This window comes from Belonocnema kinseyi, chromosome 8, assembly GCF_010883055.1.
Source record: "Belonocnema kinseyi isolate 2016_QV_RU_SX_M_011 chromosome 8, B_treatae_v1, whole genome shotgun sequence".
Classification (NCBI taxonomy): Eukaryota; Metazoa; Arthropoda; class Insecta; order Hymenoptera; family Cynipidae; genus Belonocnema; species Belonocnema kinseyi.
Genome location: NC_046664.1, coordinates 1,914,369 through 1,935,569, shown reverse-complemented (window position 1 = coordinate 1,935,569; position 21,201 = coordinate 1,914,369). Strand labels below are relative to the sequence as shown.

At 23.8% G+C, this 21,201-nt stretch overlaps 1 non-coding gene across 1 annotated transcript; it reads left to right on the top strand.

The window, feature by feature from the left end:
- Positions 1–19,249: 19,249 nt before the first annotated feature.
- On the top strand, positions 19,250–19,331 carry Trnas-uga. Its single transcript has one exon. It is a non-coding gene; the product is annotated as a tRNA-Ser (tRNA).
- The last annotated feature ends 1,870 nt before the right edge of the window (positions 19,332–21,201 follow it).

Below are 21,201 nucleotides of genomic sequence, written 5' to 3'. Positions count from 1 at the left end.
TTGAAAATTCCTATTTTCGCATTGAAAATTCAACTCTTTTGTAGAAGATTCGTTTTTTTATCGAAAATTAATTTTCCCAAACTAAAATTCAACGGTTCCATTTTTGTTAAGAAATTGATCTTTTCAGTTTCAAAATTAAACTATTTGATTGAAAATTCATGTAATTTGTTAAAAATTCGTCTTTTTTGGTGACAAATTATTCTTCTCGGTTGAACGCTTAATTGTTTGATAAATTTTATTATGCATTTAGCTGAAAATGTCTTTTTTCCGTATAGAAACTAATTAATTTAACTTAAAATCAAACTGATCGGAAATTATTTTTTTCAACCTCATATTTTTGGATTGAAAATTCAATTGTTTTCTAGAAAAGTCGAATTTTTATTGAAAATTAATTTTTTTTTAATAAAATTTTTCCATTTTTGTTGTAAAATGTATCTTTTCAGTTATAAAAAATAACCTTTTGATTTAAAATTTATGTAATTTATTGAATAAAAAAATTTTGTATTTGTTGGAATTTTTTGGTTTGTTTGAAAACTAATGTTTGTAATTTAAAATAAAAAAAAATTAAAATTCAACTGCTTTGTAAAAGATTCGGATTTTTATTGTAAATAATTTTTTTTGTAAATAATTTTTTTTTAATATGATGCAGATCTTTTTAAATTTGATAGGTAGTTTTTATTTTAATTATGAAGAATAATGTTAAAAATAAACAAATTTAATTTTTGTTAAAATGACAGAAGATACGAGAGAATCAATTCACAAAAGTTGTTCGACCCAAAAAAGTCTAAAAATTGTTTTCGAATAATGTTTTGATAAAAGGCGTAGTTTTCGTTTTAATCGTAAAAAATAACATTAAAAATAATGGAATTGAATTTTTGAAAAAACGACATAAGACAAATTAAATCCAAAACGTAGCTACAAAATTTCCTTCGCCCATTTTTTTCAAATAACAGGCCACTTTTTTAACTCTTAGAAGACAAAAATTCACTAATTTTTTCCAGAGTATCCAAAAAGGCTTCTTTTTAATTTATATTTTTAAATTCAAATCTTTAAAACTAAACAAATTATAATTTAAAGTATTAAAAGCAGACTTTCTGAATTGAGGAATCTGATGCGCAACCATTACTTAAAAAATTGAAAATCGTAGAAGTTGAATAGTTTTGAGAGAATATTTTTAAAAATAAATATAAGACTTAAAAAAATTATTTTAGAAAAAATTCAAGAAAATTTAAACGAATTTGATCAAATACCTTCGTATCTGAGGCGAATTTTAAAGACTTCAAGGTGAATGAAACAAACACTTTTAAAAATCTATCGAATGAATAGAATGAAGTGAATTTAAAAAAATTTATAAAAAGGATAAATTAATAATAATTCAGGGAAAATAAAAAATGAACTGCAAAAAATATTTTCAAATTTCTTCAAATCTTTTCAACCCTGCACCGTATGTATAAAATTTAAATCATACAAATAAATAAATAATATTATACATAAATGGGAATGATATAAATTTTCAGGGATTCGTTAAGACCGAAGGAGCTTTAACAAAAGAGAATTCACAATTATCAACTATTTCTTTAAGCCCCTGAATTTTTCTATTCTCCTTCAATTTCTTTTCTAGATTCCAATAAAAAAAAATCTTTTCTCGTCCTGATTACAATGCAATAAATTTATAATGAACGAATTATTTTTGATCAAGGAGATATTTTTCTCCATCAAAGGAAACGTAGCTTATAATAAATGTCTTCATAAAAGGAACTAAAGCCTTCAGCCAGCCTTTTTCAAATGCTCTCGGAACCCTCTTAAATGCTAGAAAATGAAGAGAAGTTTCCTGGATTTCTAAAAAAAGGAAGTCGGTCTGAAAATCGGGAAAAGCAGGGAGCCGCTTAGAGCGCGTAAAAGCGATAGACGTTAATCCGTGCTGAGCTGGCGGTTCGCCTTTGAGCAGTAAAAGGCCGCAAACTTGCGGCGAAAGCGTTAATTGGCAGCCGTTTCCGCGATCGAGCAAAAAAAAAAAAAAAAAAATTCAAAGCATGTCTCCTGTTCGCGATAAACTCCCCCGTGTTTTCATGGCAAACATTTCCCATGCTGCTTGTACATACGTTCTTTCTTCTTTGTACTCTGATCTACAGTAGGTGGACACAGCCTTCTTTATTACACCGAAACAGCTTTTTACATATAAGAAGATATAAGAAAACAATGCTTCTTTTGGTAGAAATTATTTTATCAGATATTCTCAATTTCGCCTGTTAATTCTCTTTTATTTACTACACAATTTTTTAGTTTTTTGTTTTGTTGTTTTAAATCTCTTTTTTAGTTTTTTTTTTTTTTAATCTGAAATATTTAACTAAACATTCGCCCCTTTGTAATTTTGGCTAATTAATTATTTTTCGTGAATTTATTTAGGGATCATACAAAAATAACTGCTAAAAAGATGAATTAACAATAAAAAATGGAATGATTGAAATTTTTTGAATTTTCAACTACGGAAGATTTTCTAGTCAATAAAGTGAAATTTCATCCTAAATGTAGAATTTTCAAATCAAGAAGATTAATTTTCTACTTCAGAAAAAAAAAATTCTCAACAAAATGCATAAATTTTTAAGCAAATAATTGCAAGTAAAAAAATAAGATGCTTTTTTTGTTGAAAACTAGTTTTTAGAATACAAATTTAAGTATTTAATTTTTGGTTCAAAGAATATCTTTTTTAGTTGGAATTTTATTGAAAATTCATCATTTTGCTAGACATTTTTATATTGAAAATTATTTTTTTAACTAAAAATTTAAAAAATTCCATTTTTTGGTAAAAATGTATAGTTTTTAGTTTTAAATACAAATTTTTCGTTGTATTTTAAACAAAGTTAAATTCAGCCAGAAAAAACGAGTTTTTGACCAAATATTTGAATGAAAAACTAAGGAAGATTTTCTAGTCAATTAAGAAAAAAAATTTCATCCTCAACGTATAATTTTCCAACAAAATACAGATATTTTTAAGCAAATAATCTTATTTTAAAAAAGAAGATTATTTTCTTAACAAAAAGACGTAGTTTTACCAAAATAGATCAATTTTTACAAAAATTAAATTTTGAACATAAAAGATCAATTTTCTACTAAAAAAAGGTGAGTTTTTAACAAATTGCATAAATTTTCAATCAAATCCTTGTATTGTTAAACAAAAAAGATTCATTTTTAAGCAAAATAAAATAGTTGAGTTTTAATTTAAAACAATTAATTTTCAAATAATAAAGAAAGTTTTCTACAAAAAAATTGAATTTTCAATCTGAAAATATAAAGCTTCAGCAAAACAGTTTATTTTTGGTCAAAGAGTTTAATTTTAAGTCCTAAAATTGTTTTTCGAACAAAAAAAAAACAAATTACTAACAAAAGACATTAAGAATTTTTAATTAAATATATGAATTTTCAACCGAGAAGATTAATTTTCCACAAAAAAGTCGAATTTTTAAAAAATTAAATAAATTTTTAATCAAATATTTGAATTTTTCAAAATAAAAAAAAAAACATTTTTCAACAAAAATGGAATAGTTAAATTTTATTTTAAAAAAAAAATAATTTTCAATAAAAATGCGAGACTTCTATAAAAAACTCAAATTTTCAATCCGAAAATACGAAGTTGCAAATAAAAATTTAATTTTTAAACATAAGTTACATTTTAAAGTAAAAAATACGTTTTAACGCAAAAAAGAAAGTTTCAACAAAATACATACAATTTTTAATGTAAAAATTTCATTTTCAACAAAAAGGATTAATTTTTTACAACAAAAATACAATTTTCAACAATCTGCATTAATTTGAAATCAAATAGTTGAATTTTTAAACTAAAAATATCAATTTTTGAATAAAAATGGAATACCTAATTCTTATTTTTTTAAAATATTAATTTGTAATAAAAAAGCGAATCTTCTAGAAAACTGTTTAATTTTAAGTTATTTTAATTTAAAAACAGCTGAATTACACAAAAAAAAATACGAATTTTTTTAAAAAATAATTGAATCATCAACTAGGGAAAATTTTCTAGTCAATTAGGAAAAAAAATCATCCTAAGTGTAGAATTTTCAACGAAGAATATTAATTTTCTACTAAAAAGAAATAAACGAATTCTCAACAAAATGCTTTAATTTTTAACCAAATAATTGCATTTTAAAAAAAGGAGATTTTTTTCTTAACAAAATGACGAACTTTTAACAAAATAAATTAATTTTTAAGCAAATCAATATTAGATTTTCAACAAAAAAGATTAATTTTGTACTAAAAAGGTGAATTTTTAGCAAATTACATAAATTTTCAATCAAGTCCTTGAACATTTAAACTAAAAAGATTAATTTTTGAACAAATTGGAATAGTTGAATTTTAATTTAAAAAAAATAAATTTTCAATAAAAAAGCGAATCTTCTACAAACAGTTGAATTTTCAATCCGAAATAGCTTCAGCAAAAAAGTTAATTTTTGAACAAACAGTTTAATTTTAAATTACAAAAATTAGTTTAAAAAAAAATCGACAAGTACATAATCTTTTTATTCAACAAATTACATCAATTTTCAATCAAAAGGTTATTTTTTATAACTGAAAAGATACATTTTACAACAAAAATGGAAAAATTTTATTAAAAAAAATTAATTTTCAATAAAAATTCGAATCTTCTAGAAAATCAGTTGAATTTTTAATCCGAAAATATGAAGTTAAAAAAAATAATTTTCAATCAGTTTGATTTTAAGTTAAAAAAATTATTTTGTATACGAAAAGAAAAACAAAATTTCAGCAAAATAAATAATAAAATTTATCAAACAATTGAACGTTCAACCGAGAAGATTAATTTTGCACCGAAAAAGAAGAATTTTTAACAAATTACATAAATTTTCAGTCAAATAGTTGATTTTTTAAGCTAAAGAGATCAATTTTTGAACAAAAATCGAACAGTTGAATTTTAGTTTGGGAAAATTAATTTTCGATAAAAAACGAATCTTCTACAAAACAATTGAATTTTCAATGCGAAAATATGAAGTTTCAAAAACAAAAATTATTTTCGATTAAACAGTTTAATTTCAAGTAAAAAAATTAGTTTTTAACTCAAAAAGGAAATTTATAACGAAATACATAATATTTTTAATCAAACAGTTAAATTTCCAACCAAAAAGGATATTTTTCAACAAAATTGTTTAGTTTTTAACAGAGTATAATGTATAATGTATTTATTTTTATTTTTATTTTTATTAAATTTGTATATTCCACTTTCATTAATTTATTTTAATTTTGATCATTTATATTGGCAAAATATTTTTTTTTTTTTGAAAATTCAACTATTTTGTTAGAAATTCATGTGTTTGAAGGAATTAACTTTTTGTCAAAAATTCGCTTTTTTAATTAAATTCAACTTGCATTCTAAATTTTTGTTTTTACTTGAAAATTAGTATTTTTAACTAAGAATTCAAGGATTTCATTTTTGATTCTTTAAAATTTCTTCATTTTTTTGAGGATGCATAACTACTTGAAAATTTACTTATTTTTGTTTGAAAATTTGTTTTTTAAATTCGAAATTTTACAATTCGATTTTCGTTTGAAAATTGATCTTTTTTTTGTTGTTGAAAATTCAACTATTTCACTGAGGTCATCTTTCAGGATTAGAAATCAACTTCCTTGTTGAAAATTAGTTTTTTTAACTAAAAATTTAAGGACTTATTTTTTGGTTGAAAATGTATTTTTTTTTAGTTTAAAAAATAAAAATTCCATTAAAAATTAATCATTTTGTTGGAAATTTATCTTGGCAAGTTGATAGTTTATGTTTTTTAATTGAAAAAATAATTTTTTTCAGGATTCAGCTATTTTATTAAAAATTCTTCGATGTTATTTGAATTGAATCAATTTAAAATTGTTTTTTCTTTATTGAAAATAAGTTGTTTTTACTACAAATTTAATGTTTCAATTTTTGGTTGAAAAATTCTCTTTTTTTAGTTTAAAATTTAAATTTTTCGTTGAAGATTAATCTATTTCGTTGAAAATTTATGTATTTTATTAAAAATTCGTCTTTGGTAGAAAATAATTCTTCTGGGTTGAAAATTTGTCTTTGTAGAGGTAAAAAATTCAGCTTTTCAATAAAAAATTCAAATATTTTATGAAAATTGAAAGTAATCTTTTTTGGTCGAATATTCAATTGTTTTTTTGGTGAAAATTAATTTTTTAAAATTAAAAATTCCTCTTTTATGGTAGAAAAGTCATGTTTCTTGCTTGAAAATTTATCTCTCTTGGCTATCAATAATTTTTGTTAATCAAAAATTCAATTTTTTTTCGAAAAATCAACCGTCTTCTTAAAAAAGTGTATTTTTGTCTTGAAAATTCATCTATTTCATTGAAAAATAACGTATTTTATTAAAAATTCATCTTTTGTGAGAAAATTAATCTTCCCAATTAATTTATGATGTTAGATATTGCCGATTAATGGTCAAATAATTTTTTGAAGGAACGAGAAAAGATTTAACTCGGCCCGGATTCGAACCGAGAACGCCACTATTCACAGCGTTAACCAATTTCCAATTTAGTGAATGACTCTATTATGAATGCATTCACTAAATCTGAATGTAATTCTATAATTAATGTTATTTAAAATTAACTAAAAAAATTAATTTAACAGAAAAAAAGTATAGGTATTTTTTAATTACAAAATTAATTTTCAATAAAAAAATAATATAATAGTTCATGTTTTAGATAAAGGATAATTTTTTGAACAAAAAATAACGATTTTCAACCAAACAGTGCAATTTAACAAAAAAAGACTAATTTTCAATAAAATAGTTGAATCCTCAACCGAAAACACGAATTTTCAACAAAACATTTGACTCTTTAATCAAAAATTAAAAAAAAAAATTGTTTAATTTTCAACAAAGTAGAGTAAGTTTCAACTAAGCAGTTAAATTTTCAAAGAAAAATATAATTTTAACCAAGAGGGATAATTTTCTACCAGAAAAGATGAACTTTCAACAAACTACATAAATTTCTCACAAAATACATGAAATTTTCACGACATAAGATAAATTTTACCCAAAAAATTGAATGATTAAATTTCCAGTTGAAAATTAATTTTTAACCAAAAAAAGACGATTTTTAAAAGAAAACTGTTATAAATTTTACTAAAAAAATTAATTTTCATGTAAAGTGATGATTTTTAACAAAGCAAAAATAAGTTTTTAATAAAATTGTCACATTTTCTACAAAGAAACTGATTTTAACCAGAAAAGATGAATTTAAACAAAAATCAATCAGGTGATATCACAAAAATCAAAAAGTTTAATTTTCTCACAAAAAGTCGGTTTCTCAATCATTTAAAAACAATCAAAAATAGAATAGTTAAAATTTCATTTAAAAAAATTAATTTCCAGTCCTAAAAAATCCCAGGAAAAGTTGAATATTCAATTAAAACACAAGGAATTTTCAACTTTTAAGATAAATTCACTACAAAAAAAGACAAATTTACAACAAAGGAAGATTAATTTACGATTATAAATGGGATAGCTATATTTCCATTTAAAAAAAGAAAAATCATTTTGAAAAAAGAATTTAATTTTTAACAGAAAAATATCAATTTTACAATCAAAAATAGAATAGTTAAATTTTCAATTTAAAAAAATGAGCTTTTAACACAAAAAAAATCAAAAAATAGTTTAATTTTCAATCAAGAAAATCAATTTTGAAAGAAGACGATTAATTTTGTAACAAAAAAAGGATTTCTCTTCTAACTGCAATAATTGTTAATCTTATAGTTGGGTTCTCGATTTAAAAAGATAAATTGGCAGTCAAGAATAGGATAAATAAATTTTCATTAAAAAAAATTAATTTTCAGCAAAAAAACTCAAGTGGTAGCTGAATTTTAAAATTAAAAGGATAAATTTACAATCAAACCTAGAATAGTTAAATTCTCAAGTAAGAAAAAAATTTAAGGCAAAAAAGTCAAGAAAGAGTTGAATTTTCTACTAAAAAAAATTAATTTTCTACTACGAAGATTAATTTTCGATCAAAAAGACGATTTGTTAACAAATTACAAAAATTTGTAATTAAATGGTTAGATTTTCAACTAAAAATATATACATTTACTATAAAAAATAGAATAGTTAAATTTTCAGTTGAAAAATTAATTTTCAGCCCAAAACAATCAAGAATTAGAATTTTCAACTGAGAAGAAAATTTATGAAAAACAAAACATGAATTTTCAAAAAACAGTTTAATTTACAACTGAAAAAGATAAATTTAAAACTAGAAACGGAAAAATGGAATTTTCAGTAAAAAAAATTAATTTTCAGTAAAAAATTTTTTTTTTTAGAAAAAGGTTCAATTTTTGACGAAAATAGATTTATTAGGAACCAAAAATATAAATTTTTAAGCAGCAAGAATAATTTTCTACCACAAAGGACGAATTTTTAACAAGAAAGCCTGAATTGTCAACCAAATGCTTGAATTTTCCAATAAAAAAAATTAAATTATCAACTGAAAAGATAATCGGTAAATTTTCAGTTATTTTTTCAACTAAAAACATGAATTTTCAATTTGTAACTCAAAAATATCAAATTTAAAAAAAATGGAACAGTTAAATTTTTGTTAATAAAAACTAATTTAAAAAATTTTCTTTAACCTTATTACTCTGGATTCCAAATTATTACCAATTACTTGGATTACCGAAATTACTTAAACTGTAATATATATAGTTTTATTTTTAGTGATAGTTTCAACTGAATTAATTATTAATACAATAAATAACGTACAGTAAATTTATTATACATTTATGAATATTTCTTCCATTACATTAAAAGTAAAATAGCTTTAGAAATTTCTGACAGTTTAATTTTAGTTTATGCCAATCTCTAACCACAACTTTTGTGATTTATGTGTTAGAACCTCGTCTTTTAGTGTGAGATTAGTTTGGATAACAAATTCTCATGGTAGAGGAAAAATATGCGAAAAAATATTGACACACTACTTATCACTTGCTCAGTATGATTGGAAGATTTTGAGACTAAATCTTTTTTTTGACTTATGAATTTTATGTAATTAAATTAATACATAACTTCCTATTTAAAAAAGATTTCGTGTTTACTTCATATATTCTCATCATTTATGACGCACAGAAAAAAGTAACTACATTTCTAAGAAAACAACAACTTTAAAGCTAACCGAAATGAAATTGAGTCACAACTGGTTCAGTTTGAACAATAGAGGCATTGAAATTACACTCAACTCAAAATATAAGACTAGTTGCGGGCAGGGTTAATATACAGGGCATTAAGAATAATTTATGTTATATTTGGACGCGTGACGCAACTTGATGCAACTAACACGCTGAGAATGCGGCCCTAAAGCTGCTTGCCGAGTTTGACTGAGCAGTGCCTTTCGGCCCCTCTCAACCGAGACCAGTCTGAGATAGCGCAACGTGTCTAGGCTCGTCTCCCTCGTTGCGAAAAACCACCGCATGGAAGAAAGTGGTGGGAGAACGCGGGCAGTCCGGGCACATACGACGTTCTCCCACCACTTTGGGGGAAGTGCAGAAGTGGTGGGAGAGCGTCGTGTGTTCCTGGCCTGCGAGCGCTCTCCCACCACTTCCCCCCATGCGGCGGTTCTCCGTAATGAGAGAGTCGAGCCTAGGCTTGGCTGTCGATACATCTGTAATCTGACGGAACGATAACTATCGAAGAATTTTTTTAATCAGAATTTTCTTTAATACACTATTTTTGGTCCAAAAAAGAAGCCTTGGGAAATAAAAAAGATAAAATACAAAATTCAATTTTCCCACTAAACCACACTAGATACGATAAATAGTCCAGAGACAATGTTATTAGTTTCAGGAAGGCCTTCAAAATCACCTTCAATTGTTTACTCAACTTTTTGTAGTCTATTTATGTATGTACGCTGGAACCTGGAATTTGAAATTTCGGATTTTTGACATTTCTAGAATTGATGTCCTCCGAAGTTTCTTAATGGAGGTAGCCGCGGACTGAGAAGAGCCGGTGCTCAGTCAAGCGTGACAAACAGCATGAGGGCCGTACTCTCAACACATTAGTTGCATCCGGTTGCGTCATGCATCAAACTTCACAGTCACTGTCCTTTTTTACAGTTTTTTATTAAAATTCAAATTGTATTAATAGAACCAAACAAAGAAATCTAAATTTTTTAGTTCAAAGTCTACTATTATGTTGCTTTGTTGAAAATTCATACTTTTGGGTTGAAAATTCAACAATTTGGTAGAAAATTTAATTCAAATGATTTTGTTAAGAATAATTTTTTTAAAGAAAAATTTATCATTTTAGTTGTCATTTCCTTGAATTAAAAACTCGATTGGTTGATTGGAAAAGTATGTGTTTTGTTAGAAATTTTTACTATTTGGTTAAAAATAAATTCTTTTTTCTTGAAATTTCCACAATTTATAATTTTATTTGTATTTTTCGTTTAGACTTTATCTTTTTCGTCCAAAATTCAACTACTTGGTTAAAAGTGGAACTACATTCTTAAAAATTCATTTTTTAAGGAAATTTTTTAGGAAAAAGGCTCTAGCAATTAAAAAATTAAAAAAAAAGAATTAAAATTTTACGCCAAATAAAGCACGATGTGAAAAATGTCAGAAGAAAAAAATTGTTGCTTTTGGAATGCCCTAAAAGATTATTGCAACAAATTTTTTAATTTTCTTGAAAAATTTAAATTTTGACATCTTAAAAAACATTAAAAAATAAAAAACAGATTTACAAATTTGTTATAAACTCTTTTTATAAAAATACATTAAAAATAAAAAAATAAGCTCTTTGTAAAAACCATACAGGGTATAATAAAATTTTATTACACAAAACTTCACGCCTAAATTATACAAACTTTTTCTGCTTCGAACCATTTCACGCTACAATGCATATTTTTAGTTTAAATTTAAAAAATAGGATTGTAAATAAGTAAATTAAGTTAATAGAAAAACGTCACAAGTTGCAATAGAATTTTTAATAACCAAATTATTTTTTATAGGATGCGCATTTTTTTAAATTATAAAAACAAGAAAATGAAAATACGTATGTTTCAATACTAATGTATGTTATTGAGAAAAATCTATCCAGAAAGCCTAGAACCTTCTAAATTTTAAAGAGATAAAAACTTAGAGCGTTACAATTTTAATTGTTTTTACTTTGAAGAATCTTCAATTTTTAAGTGAAATAGTTAAATTTTTATGCATACATTGCAATTTAACATTTAGTACCCAGTTTTAAAAAATTCAAATAATTTCAGGAAAAGTTTTTTTTTTCTCCAAGGAAGTTTTGAAAAGATAAAAAATTAATTTTAAAAATCATGTAAGTGAAAGAGGTGCATTTTAAATATAAATAAAGTTTTCTTATACAAATTATAGGAAGTATTTAATCACATAACCTTAAAGCAAAAAATCGATGTATTTACTTAATTAAAAAAAATCAAAATGTAATCTTTATGTAATTTAACATTGCTTTCAATTTGAAATTATATTTTCTTAAATTTTATTTATTAATAAGCTTTTAACTATTTCCAGAATATGTAACTTTTAACAGAATCAGTTAATAATTAGCCCTTAATATTTTTCTGGAAATTTTAATCATTGAGACATTAAAATAATTGTTGTCTCCTATTTTTAAGAAAATTTAAAGTATTCATAATCTTTTAAATTAATGATAGAAATGCTTAAAACATATTCACATACAATTTTGAAGATTGAATTCAAATAATTATTTCACAATATTGAATTACATAAAAATTAAAGTTTGATATTGTTTAACTGAGAAAAGAAAATTTATTATTTGCTTCGAGGTTATGTTATTTAATATGCGATATGAATTGTATAATAAAAGTTTATTTATATTTAAAATTTCCCTATTCCAATTTCATAATATTTAAAATGTTTTTAAATAATAATCTGAATTCCATCTTTCAAATTATATAACAATATGTTTCAAGTTTTTATAGAATTATATTAAAAGATTATTAATCATTTAAATTTTTAGCAAAATATAGGGTAAATATTATTTTGATGATTCGATGAAAATAATTTATTACTACTTTTTATGTTATAAGCTGAATAAAAAACTATTAACTGACTGATTTTTTTCAACCGTATATAAATATTTATGATTATTTAATATTCATTAATTAATTATTAATAGATTCTGCTAAAATTTGTATTTTCTAGAATTAGTTAAAAAGTTATAATTAATCAAAGTTAAACAAACACATTTTCAAATTTAAAAAATAATAAAAGTGAAAATTATTTGAATGTTTCAAAGAAAATAATTTTTTTAAGCTTTAAATTATTCGAATTTTCAATTAAAATAATGGTTTAATGCTTTTTTGTTTCCAAATGATAGAATATTTATTAAATAATTATGTTAACACTTAAATTTTCTAAAATTATTTCAAAAGAAGTAAAGATATTCAGAAATTCAATTTTAAAAAAGTATATAAAATAAAAAATAATTTGATTTTTTCAATGAAAATAATTGCTCGAGGCTTTTTATGTTTCGAACTATTTAATTAATTTTGAGCTGATTAATTTTGACAACAATATTGAATTACATAAAAATTCAATTTAAGATGTTTTAAATTAAGTAACATGAATTGATTATTTGCATTTAGATTATGTGATTCAATATTAGGTATATTAATTTTAAAATAAAAGTTTATTTTACGTATAGATTACCTCTATTACAATTATAATTTATTCTAACAAAAACTTATGATTTCTAAAATTTACTTAAAATGTTATTAATATAAATTAAATTTAACAAATGAAAGCTTAAATTAAAAAAAAAAAGATATCAAGTAAAAATTATTTGAATGCTTCAGTCAAAGTTATAGTTAAATGCTTCTCATAGCGTGAAATAATTAATTAATTATTGGTTGAATAATTTTGTTTAAATAATAAATGAAATAAAGATTAAAATTTAATTATTTAAATTGGGGTGACATAAATTGATTATTTATTTGAAGCTTATATAAATGCATATTCGATATAATATGAAAAATAAAAGTTCAATTATATCAAATCATCCCTATTTTAATTACATAATTTTTCAAATGAATCTGATGTTGTAAAGTCGATATCTGCATTCAATTTTTAGATTTATATGTTAATGTGTTTTAATTTTTTCTGAAATTATTATAAAAGGTTACTAATAAATCAAATTTTCAGAAATGAAAGTGAAAATTAAAAATAAAGTTTAATAAAAATTATTTTAATGTTTAAATAAAAATTATAGTTTAATGCTTTTTACGTTATGAATACATTAATTGATTATTACCTGATTTTTTAACTATATTAAATTATCTAAAGATTATATTGTAATTTCTATTAATTAAATTAGATAAATTTATTATTTACTTCAAGTTTATGTGATTTAATATTAATATATATTTATTTTTCCCGTAATAGTTTAAAATGTTATAAATAACTCAAATTTTCTAAAAATGTAGAATAAAAATTATTTGAATTATTCAATTAAAATAATTTTTAAGTGCTTTTTATTATATAAACTGATTAATTACTTATTAGCTGATTAATTGTTTTACAATTTTAAATAACAAAGATTTAATTTTAATTTTTCTGATGAAGTAACATTAATAGGTTATTCACTTGAAGGTTATGGAATTAATTGTTTATATATTTAAAATACCCCTATTCCAGTAACTTAATTTTTTTAATTGATAAAAGTAATTGTTTAAATCTTTTAATGTTACTGAGTAATTAATTAATTATCGGCGTTTATGGTTTTTTGAGTCAATGAAAAAATGCGATGCTACATAACCTCAAATATAGGCGAAAATTTGTTGTTTTTACACTTTTAGGTTAGGATATCAGAGCCAATTGAGAAATCTGGATTCAGTATACGAAAAACCCTCGTTTTATATTATAATGTTTGTGTTTTAAATTTATATTTATAATGTCAATTTCTCAAATAAGTTTTACAGATTATAATGTTCACTTTCTTGCTTATTAAAACTATTTTTAGACAAATCAGTAAGCACCATATCACTTTTTATCACGATCAATCTTTCAAATACAGATTCATAAAATTTCGTATTTAAAGTACAAATTTTTCTACTGAAACTTATTAAGGACGATTACGGAGATGTCAAATTTCAGTAGTTTAATATGAATACCCGTGTAGAATTTCAAATGGAAAACTAGTCTGCTTCCCGATCATTCGACCACACTTATAATCGGGGGCTAGTCGGGTCATCTGACTAGCCCCCGACCAGTAGCGTCAGGGTAGATTAGTCGGGGGCTAGTTAGATAACCTGACTTATCCTAGTCGGGGCCTGATCGGGTACTAGTATGGGTCATATGATAATACATCCGCGTTTGATTATTAAACAAACTCCCCAAATTCTGTGAAACATTTCCTAAAAGTTTGTCAAAATACTTATTATTTACCGAAATCTCCATAAACAGTTTTGAAATATTTAAAAGTGCTCAAATTTACTAAAGATTTAATAGGGAACATATCCTATGTTTAAAAATACATACGTTTATGTAACTAAAATTCCCGAAAATTGGTGGAATATTAATTTAAAAAAAAAACTTCAGCTGGAAGACTGCAATGGAAGAGCTTCGCTCTGAAGAAACCGCCATGATAGTCACGGTTGTCTCTGCTCCAGGTAATTATGCTTCGTTACGTGTGGACTGCTGTGTTAAACATTCGGCGCGTCATTTCTGTTGCGCGAGAGGCGGCACGTCGCGCCCTTGCGGATTTTCTTTAAAGCTTCCAGTCCAGAACCGCAAGACTCAAAGGAAGGTGGTAGCGAAATCTGAACTGTACCGTGCTTAATAGTTTATTACTAGGATACTGCTTTTCACTGATTAATCAAAAACTTTTTCTCTTTCCAATTTCCAAAATAATTTGACCGAAAAAAACCCATAAATGACCTGAAATTAAAAATCGTCCCATGAATCGCCACCTTGGTATCGCAATTTTCTAAAAAATACTACAAAAAATAAGATCACGTCTTTTTGTAAATATTGATCATTGGTTTTATAAAAAGTTGACTTTCTTACAAAATTATCAACTTAATAATTATTTAGTAAGAATGTTTGAAATGAATTTAACATTAATAAATCTTTTCTCCAAAAAACAGTTTAAAATTATTGTTAAATATATATCCCTAATGTTTTAGAATAAAAAAATCATTACACCGGAAACGAAAACATAAGAATAACCCGACCAGAGCCCCACTAGCTCCCGAGCAGAGCCTGAAGATTACCCGCATGGAAATTAGTGAACAAAAAAGTCCGACCAGCCCTTGACCAACCACTGACCAGGCCCCGACTGAAATTTTAACCAAAAAAGCCCAACTAGTTGCCGATTAGTCCCCGACTGGGTACTTTGTCAAAATTAATAACCCGAATAGCCCCCGATTAGTGCCAGACTTGTGAATCCAAGAGACCGAACGATCATTTCAATTACACCTGTCGTGCTTTGTCAATTAGTGGTATAGAAAACGATAATGTAATCTGTTTCTCATTTACCATCAGGAAAGTCCGAACACCATATGAAAAGGAATAATCAGGCCGTTTTTTTTTACGCGAGCTTTTCAATCAACCGCAAATTTACAAAACGAGTCTCGTGAGTAATTCTGCTTGGAGGCACGTAATAACGGCGTACGGCGTTCAGTAAATCAAGCACGATGAGGAAAAAATGTAGTGAGGGAAAAAAAACAACAGCAAAGTCAACGAGACCCATCGCATCGTGGGCGTTCCATTTTTTTTTTTTTTTATTCTAGAGAAATCATGATGACTCGCTGAGTGTTTGTATTATTCAGTGTAAACTGTAGAGTGGAAGAGAAACGGACAGCACTTAATCAATATTTTTAAAATAACAAATCATAGAAAAAATTAGGAAAAGGCTGCTCTGCGTAATTTTATGAAATTTTATTTAAAATTTCAAGAAAAAAAGTTATTTTGCGGTCAAAAATACTGCTTTTTAATTTTGTCTTAATATCTGGCTCGAAATCGGTGGTCCCAATTTGGCTCCCAAACTGCACTGCGCATGCGTTACACCAGCAACCTCATTGGGTGTTGATCGCGCGCTTATTTGAAATAATTTAATATGCAAATCAATTTTTTGCAATATATAATTATTATAAAGTACTCAAAAATATTATAGTTTATTTAGAATTTACATTGATGAATAAATATTTCCTTTTTTAAAAATTTAAAATAAATCATTTATTTTTAAAGAGTAAGACCAAATCATTAACTTACTTTTAACTTTAAAATACTATTATGTGATCTAAAAATTAATTTGATTAATTCTACAATGATGATTTATTATAAAAAAATTGATTTACACATTTAATAACTTTAAAAAAGCACGCGTCGCATACAGCCAATGAGGCTGCCGCTGCCACGCATGCGCTGTACAGTTGGGGAGCCGAATTGAGAACACTGTTACTTTATTATTATTTTGTATTTTTGTATCATTACAGAACACGTTTTTCTTCACTCGTATTGTTTTGTTTTTTTTTGGTTGGCAACTCTGCAACAGGGGAGCTTACCAGCGAAAATTAAAATTAGTGGTCTTAAAAATGTAAATCCTTTTATGTTTCAAAATACAGTAACTCGGTTCAAATTAAAAAACTTTGTTAAAAATGTATTTTATTAGTTGAATATTCTTCTCTTTAGTTGAAAATTTAACTTTTCTGTTAAAAATTGGTTTTATTGAAAATTAATTTTTTAAAGTGAAAAATTAAGTAAATATTTATTTTTTTGTTTAAAATTATTTATATCATTATTTTTATTATTAAACCATTAAATCAAATTTATTAGCTTTACTAAATTCTCGTCCTGATGAGAAGATATTAGTTTTATGTAAAATTTGACTTTGTACGATTATCGGTAGTACGCGGGGACTCGAAAAATTTATTCTTACGACTTTTTTCAATAAATGCAAAAATTAAAATTGTAAGCCAAACAACGCACGATCTAAAAAAACTCAAAAGAAAAAAACGTTAATTTTTAAAGCTACAAAAGATATTCTAATAAATTTTTGAATTTTCTTAAGAACTCGAAAATTTTGATCGCATAAAAAATAATCAAAAATTCCATTTTGCAGTCAAACTATACAAATTATGAAAAAATAAGAATGAACAAAAATTATGCATACTAAAAAGATCTGCGAATTTGTTATAATTCATTTTTTGTTGGAATTCATAGTTTTTGTTTTGTTCATAAAAAACAAACACTATAAAGTAAAAAATTAAATTTTTGGATAAATGACACCAGCTAAGAAAAAAAAAATTATCGCAAAAGTTGTTCAACCAAAAAAAAAGCTACAAATTTGTTATTAACCATTTTATGATAGGATGCGTAGTTTTTATTTTAATTGTGAAAAATAACATTACAATAAAATGTTTAATAGTAAAATTTGTTTAAAGTAGATCTTAGAACTTACTTTAATTTTTTTCGCAATAAACGTGATGAGAATGTATTTGCTAAAGCCGAAGGAGCTTTAACAAAAGAGAATTCACAATCACTAAATTTCAGTTATCGATGGTTTGACCTTCAACTTCAAAAGTAATATGCAAAAATCAAACTTTGAAGCGGAGTGATTAATTCATTTTTAAATTTTAATTTAATTAATTAATCAATAACACTCCACTATTTGATTGAAAGATAAACTATTTTGTAAAAAATGAATTCGTATCCAAAAGGTTCATTTCATTAGCTTTAAATTGAACTATTTTGATCTCCACATTTTTTTAAAAATAATTGAACTAAAAATTTAACTTTTATATTGTTGGTTGAAAATTTTTTTTAGTTGAAATGTCAATCATTTGGTTGAAAATTCATGTATTGTATTAAAAATTCGTACCTTTTGGTTGAAAACTAAACATGTAGGTTAAAAATTAATATTTTTGATTAAAAAATAATTTCTTTGGGTAAAAATGTAACTATATTTTTAAAATAATTTTTCTTTAGCTTTTTTATTTGAAATATTAATCATTTGGTTAAAAGTTCATGTATTTTATTGAAAATTTATTGTTTTTTTTATAGAAATTAATTCTGTTTTGTAAAAATTAATCTTCTTTATTGGAAAATCATTTCTTTTATTGAATAATTTTATTTTATTTTTTTTTATTTTATTTTTTTAGTTGAAAATTAAACTATGTGCTTACAAATTTCTCTTTTAAAATTTTGGCTAATTAATTTCGTTAGTTGACAATTTGACTTTCTTGTTAAAAAATTGATTTTGTTGTTGTTAAATAATGTGTCTTATTTTTTTATTAAAAATTCATGTTTTTATTAGAGAATTAATTTTCTTGTTTGAAAAATCTTTTGTTTTATTACAAATTTTTTTTTTTTAACTGAAAATTAAACGGTTCCATTTTCAATTAAAGTTAATTTTTGCAGTTCAAAATGTACCAATTTGGTTAAAAATTCGTTTGCTTTTTGTTTAGGAATTAATTTTTTAACTGAATATTTAAATTTTTTTTCGTTTATCTTTTTTAGTTGAAGTCATATTTTTTATTGAAAATTGAATTATTTTGTTAAATATATGTTTTTTGGTTGAAAACCCATCTTTTTAGTTACAAATTCATTTTTTAGTAGAGTATTATTCTTTTTGTTTTTAAATTCATTTCCATGTTTGAAAATTGATCTTTTTTGATTAAATTCCTTTTCTTGCAAATTAATTTTGTTTTAATAAAAATTCATCTTTCTTAGTTGAAAATTCATTTCTTTGGTTGAAAATTAAATAGTTTACCAAAAAGTTTAAGTGTTCCATTTTCGGTTAAAAGTTTATTTTTTAATTGAAAATCTAAAAATGTTCTTTATTTTTGGTAGAACTTTCAAATTTTTTAGTTGAAACTTTGACTATTTTATATTTGCGATAATTAAAATATTAAATTTTTTCTTTTAAAACTGAATGACTCACACTTTTACTTTGTTTAATAAATAAACTATCAAATTTTATTAATTATTTGCATAAAAAAGGAAATTGTTTATTTATTCAATTAGAATTGAAAAATCGAAAAAATCCAAATTAAAAAAGGGCAGCAAATTGTAAGGCGTCCTAGGCCCTAGAAAATAGTTCTTATCTGTTACTATGGTATCATATACGCTACTTAAATCTTATCTAAACATAAACATTTACATTGCGTTTGTGACTAGCGCATTGAATGTCAGTGAGCTCGCTTGAAGCTTTGTAAACATTTAAAAGTTAATAAACAAATTGAAAAAAAAATAAAGGAAACAGCTGCGGTGTCCGAGTGGTTAAGGAGTTGGACTTGAAATCCAATGGGCTATGCCCGCGCAGGTTCGAATCCTGTCCACAGCGAATTTTTTTATTCCATAATACATACCTACGAATGTATATTGAATACAAAATAAACTTTTTTGAAATTTTGTAGGGCGGATTTATTTATTTAATTTAAAAAATTTTGTGGACACATGAGACCCACTACGTTTTTTTCGTGAATTTATTTAGGCATCATCTTAAAATAATTTTAAACGATTTAGGGTTGTAGGGGGATACAATCTTGCTGTTTCTTATTATATAAAATATTAGTTCTCAAAAAAAGACGTAGTAGTTTATATTTTAATCAAAAAAAGATTTTTGTTTAAAAAAAAAACAGTTAAATTGAATTAAAAATGACGAATTTTTAACAAAATTATGGAACTAAAAAAGATAAAAAAATTTCAATCCAAAAATATTAGTGTTTTACAAAACAGATGAATTTTCAATAACACAATTGAATTTATTACCAAAAAGATAACATTTCAACCAAGAAAATTAATTTACCACTAGGAAAGACCATTTCTCTACAAAATACATAAGTTTTCATCGAATTTCATTATAAATTTAATTTATTTGATTTATTTAATTTATTTAATTTATTTAGCTTATTTAATTTATTTCATTTAGTTAAATTAGTCAATTATAAATAAATAAATATTGAATTTAACAAAAAAATTTAATAGTTAAATATTCATTTAAAAAATAAATGTTAATAAAAAACGAATTTTCTACAAACCAGTTAAATTTTCTTTCTAATTACCGAATACTCAGGACAAAAAGGAGATTACTTTTCTACCAAAAAAGAGAAAATTTAAATAATACACATACATTAACAACCAAATTGTTAAAATTTCTACGAAATAAGTTAATTTTCTACCCAAAAAAAGTGAAATTTTACACAAAATACACCATTTTTAACAAAATAGTTCAATTTTCTACTCAGAAGACTAATTTTCTAAAAAAAAAGGGAATTTTTAACAAATAACATACATTTTTAACAAAATAAATAATTTTTAGTATTTTTAAATATTGAGTTTTATTAAAAAATTGAATAGTTTTTCATGAAAAAAAAAAACAATATTAATAAAACACGGAAATTTTTACGAAAGTTGTCCACCTTTATCCAAAAAGTTAAATTTTTAACCAAAAGGGACCAATTGTCAACAAAATATTTGAACAAAATACTTGAACAAAATAATTGAATTTTCAACTTAAAAAAATTAATTTTCAACCACAAGTGGGATAGTTAAGTTTCTAATTTAAAAAAGTAATTAAAAAAAACGAGGTTTCTAAGAAATAATTTTAAAATATTTAACCAAAGAAATAAATTTTTATCTAAAATGATGAATCTTAAACTCAAAAAATTAATTTTGAAGTAATTAGTTCAACTTTCTAATAAATATTTGATTATTTTAACAATTTACTGAATTTTCTCAAAAATTCAATTTTCTAAATAATATTTAAATATTTAATAAAAATCTTAATTTTTTACCACAACAGAGTAATGTTTAACCAAACAGTTGCATTTTAAACCAAATTAAATGAGTCTTTTAAAAATAAATTTTCAACAAAACTGAATTTTCGGCTAAAAAGGAAGGCTCAAGTATTTTCACGTATTTCAAGTATTTTTAACTAACTTGCTGTTGTTTAAACAATTAATATTCGTTCAAAGAATTTTTTCGCCTTTTTTTGATTTTTGAATTTTTTGATTTATCAAAAAAAAAATTGTTATCTTATTAATCGTTATAATTTATTATCATCTGAAATTAATGTAAAATGTAATAAATATTGAGAGTGATATTTTGTGACAAATACAGGTAGCAATTATTTAAACAATTAAGATTATTTGCTCTTTTTGTGGAAAATATTGAGAAAATTATAGTTTGAAAAAATGGTTTATTGTTTAAAA